Source organism: Triplophysa dalaica, chromosome 13, assembly GCF_015846415.1.
Source record: "Triplophysa dalaica isolate WHDGS20190420 chromosome 13, ASM1584641v1, whole genome shotgun sequence".
NCBI lineage: Eukaryota > Metazoa > Chordata > Actinopteri > Cypriniformes > Nemacheilidae > Triplophysa > Triplophysa dalaica.
This window is the reverse complement of record NC_079554.1, coordinates 3,087,398-3,092,041: the sequence shown is the minus strand read 5'-3', so window position 1 is coordinate 3,092,041 and position 4,644 is coordinate 3,087,398. Positions and strand designations below refer to the sequence as shown.

General features: G+C 36.2%; 1 long non-coding RNA gene across 1 annotated transcript; it reads right to left on the bottom strand.

Annotated features, from left to right (window-relative positions):
- Positions 1 to 1,224: 1,224 nt before the first annotated feature.
- Positions 1,225 to 2,084, bottom strand: LOC130434023 (uncharacterized). Its single transcript, XR_008908639.1, has 3 exons — positions 1,979 to 2,084; positions 1,632 to 1,747; positions 1,225 to 1,528 (listed from the first exon to the last, which is right to left on the bottom strand). It is a non-coding gene; the product is annotated as an uncharacterized LOC130434023 (long non-coding RNA).
- Between the last annotated feature and the right edge of the window lie 2,560 nt (positions 2,085 to 4,644).

The following is a 4,644-nucleotide window of genomic DNA, read 5'->3' as shown; positions in this document are numbered from 1 at the left end:
GTTCTTGTGACCTTGAGTATTTGAACGAACTTTGAAGGTTATTGATGACGTAGAGCGAGAACACGAGGACACAAGACTGCTGAAGAACGCATATTGAGAAATGTCTGTAAATTTATTGTCATTACAAAATGTATTTAATACATTTATATTTTACAAGTAGCATTTTGTAGTATAAGTTATGTTAATATTGCTGAAGTTCTACATTTTTACTGTAGAGTATAAATGTTTGTATTTTATGTGCTATTTGTTAACTATTTAACATACCTGTTTCATAGTAATTTATATGTATCGCAGGATCTGCAACTTTAAGAAATAATTGTAAAATCAATATGCTCAGTTCTCAGTTTGTCTGTGCAACATAATCAGCATGCAGGGATCATATGGCGCGAATAGTTGTTTTTCTATGTCTTTGGTGTGTTATAAGTTCCTCAAGCATATTGTATATTAGATACATAAAATTGCAAAAATTGTAATGTCGGAACAAAATATGCATTCTATCTAAAAGAGAATCCTAAGCCAGACCTGCCTAAAAACACCTGTGTAACCACACTCCCACAAATCTACATCAGTTTGGGGTATGATTTGACTAAGATCGCTCAAATGTATACTCTAGTAAGGTGGGCGTACATGTCAGTACAATTGCTTTGGAACCTGATGTTCCAATAACGGTAAAAGGCGTTACATTTCCGTCCCAGGCTTGCAGTATTCGACCAATCACTACGCACTGGTTAACTGGCCAATTATAGCACGACTAGCTTTTGAGAACGATGAGTTCTGTAAAGAATCTGCACTAGAGGCTGGGCAGAGGGGAGATACAAACATGCTCGGTATGTGGAAAATACAACGTAATTCAACCTTTAATCGTGTATACTCATTGCATTACATCTAAAACAAATGATAATATTACACGTGTGATAAATGTGTGAACAACTGGTTATTAAATTGAAGGGAAATAATAGTCCCTAAATGTTTCTTTGGGGGAGAAAGAGATTTCTAATTTCAACTGTAAAACTTACAGCATACACTGTAAAAAAATCCTGTAAAATTTACAGTAAACTACTGGCAGCAGGGTTGCCAGCCAGTTACTGTAAATTGTACAGCTACAGTACTGTAGTTTAATTTACAGCCATTTACTGTAATTGCAGAATACAGGAAAAATGTCATTTTGAATAGCAACAGTATAATGCTGTATTTTTTACAGCAAATTGCTTGATTTTAATTTACTTTATTTAGAAGAAATACATAAATCACTGTATATCTAGTACGTTTTGCATACTGGATATACAGTGTTTAATTTTTTTTAATTGATACAAAAATACATTACAGACGAATCGTGTACGTTGTTGTACATGAAATAATTTTATTCAGTTACAACTTCATAGTATCCAACATGGCTCTTTAAACATTCATGTTTAAACAACGCGTTAACCAACATTACCATCATGAAACAACATTGCAAAACAAGGCCCGAATGAGTCTGTAAAATGGTCCACATCTTGATCCATCAGAGCACAACAAGTAGCTGGAACTATGGAAACGAAACAAGAGAATAATAAAATGATGTAATTCAATGATGAGATCTGTGTGTGTGCGTGTGTGTATGTGTGTGTGTGTGTATGCGTGCTTCTTACTTTTCATCGATTACACTGAAAATTCATCATTGTGTTTAGAAGAGCGGCGACATGTGGCTTCTGTATCCTGGCATTTTAGATGACGCTTCTTCTTGTTCCACTCTCTGGATTAATATCTACAAAGAGTCAGGAAAAACAAAATGTTATATATTAAATGTACAAAATATATTATATTAAAACACATGAATTAAATCATCAGCCTGCTAGTGTTAAATAGGGGAAACTTCTAAATAATTTGCCCTAAAAAAATCTATCTCTCGTTGAGAAATGTTGTTTTAAAGGTCTTAACAGGTATATAACATTAACATATCTATAAAATGCAGGTATGGAAGTTGTTCAACTAATACCTTTCAGTGGACTCAAGATACACGCTGCCCCATCCTGGTACTCAAGATTGAATATGTAACATGTTACGAACAGAGTGGGAAGGCCAGACATGAAGCAGTGCTGAGCACCGTCACACACAACCTAACCTTCAGTAGTCAGCATCCAGTGGCCTGCATGGCAAAGTGTGTCCTAAAACAAACAATTATACATGTGACAATAGTTAATAGTTACTATAGACTTTTATCTTTAAGCTTTTTACATTTAAACTTCATTTACGTATAAGGGGCTCTACAAACAAACTCTAAGCAAATTACACAGAGTAATTTACACTTAAAACCGTACTTATACAGAAATGTAATCCAACAAACGTTAGGTATGTCACGGTCAAGAAATTGTCACACTGGTATTTTGTAACGGGTCTCACTCCTGTGGAGTATTGGGTTTTATTATGGAAAGGGGGTTTTACTATGAAGCGTACCGGAACTACTAGGGGCTGGGGGTCAGGTGATTGAAGGTGAGTTGTAAATAAATGAGGCAATAATAAATGCTGTTCATTTGCTCTATAATGTGTCGCTTGAATCTATGCCCAAAACCACGACAACTCACCCCCTCCAACGGTCCTATTTGGGAGACAGGCCTGCTATACAATGAGGGTGTTGCTAACGTCTTTTGCTACAGCTCTCATCTGGCCTTCGATACATAAACTGTACATCTTGCTGGTTATGTACATTAATCACTTTACCGGGCTATCCTCCGCGATTTACCAGAAGCTTTGGTGACTCGTTTTAATTTGGTCTCTCAAATTTAACGGATAACTGCATTTGCAAATTTGAATTACACCACGTCTACGGCGGGCGCGATGTTCAACATTAAAAAAACAACCGTCAACTTACTATTACAATGAACTGTAGCTCGTCACATACCGACTTCGCTCCTGATTTGTACAAAAACTCTAAATAACATGAACAACTTCTGTCCTCAGGTGCTTTAGTGACGGAGAATGTTTGAAATCTTACCTCGTCGGCACTGCTAAAACCCCGCGCAAGACTCCTTCGGTCCCCGCGGATGGAGGTTGTATCCGGGTTACCAATATGAAACGCGAATGTAGATACATCTATATAACGTTTCCAGTATGATAGTTGCCAAATATGGAAAAAAAGTATGGTTTTAATATGGTTAATAAGTCACTTACCACAAGTGAGAATCACTCATTTTGCGCACTACCCCAATCTCGACTGTTGAAGATCATCCCGCCATTGTAGATTTGAAATTTACAGCAATATTCTGTATATTTGAGTTAATCCGTCACATGACCCCAGAATGCTTTGCACTTTACAGCAATATTCTGTATTATTTAAAAAACAGTAAGCTTCTGTAAAATAACGCTGTAGTTTTTACAGCAATTCGTTACAGTGTATTCAATGTTTAAAATGGAAAGTCTACATGGAAAAATAGGCAGTTAGTTTGGGTAGCTAGTTGATCAATCTAAACCAGTATTCCAAGTTTCACAACCACTTTGAAGGCGTTGTGTTTGTAGTTTCAACAATAGAATAAACAGTGAGTCAGCAGCTTCATGTCAGCCGCTTCCCTATGAAAGGGATGGGAAGGTGTGTCAGTGAGCTATATTGAGATCTACAGTTTAGACTGGTTCATGTGTTGGGGTTTCCAGCTGGGTGACTTTATTGGAAGTCACCACATCATATGAACATTAAGAATATGTATTAATGTATTCATTTTTAAAGTTAAAATCTTTAAGAGTTCTCTTCATGTGATTTTAAAATTTCCCATTTTAAATAGAAAAATTAAGTTTATCTGACGAGCAATATGTATCTGTTCCTTTTAAAGTCAGTGATCTTTACTTATAAATGTAGATTTAAATATAAATCCCCAATTGGATGGCTTAGTAGAGATTTTAGTCATTTTTCTATGATATACAAAATTGGATGTATGAATACCTAAGAATAAATGAGTCACACGTGTCGTGAGTGTCTTAAAGGGGGGGTGTCCGATTTCTCTTAGCCATTGTTGATCTTCAAAACAGACACACAACTTCCCCCATCTTGCGCTTTCATCATCGCTCGGCTCGACTTATGTCCGTCCTGCGCACTGTGCACCTTACTGCTGATTAGCTACAAGGTTGTTTTGGTACTCGGCCCGACATTGTCTAAACAAGCATAATTCGAAAATGTATAATATCAACAACACAAATATTGCAGTACAAATGTTTATTTACACAATAAGACACTGATTTCAACATTGAGATATTAACTTTGAAGAACACTATACTAAATTTGTAATTTACAAAATTCGAAGGCACCCAAAGCATTTTAGAAATGTTGTTAATGCATAACACTTTTAATCTTGATCATTTGCTAAATAGTTTACCCAAGGAGTGTCTTGATACAAGGATCAGAAAAGACTCTATTGTAGAAATCCCGTATGAATGGAAGAGGAATGTCAATGTTCATCTCTGTCTCACTCACTCTCACGTATAGGATTGAACATTCTTGGCGGCATCTTTAATGGTCATGACGATTTGATTCACAAGGAATTGCAGACGTGTCGTAGTAGCATCAATCCAGGCATTGATATCTGCAATCACTTGTTAAACTGTCATCTCAGCAAAAATGTCCTGATCTTTACATTTCCATTTAGTCATTTAGCAGACGCTTTTATCCAAAGTGAC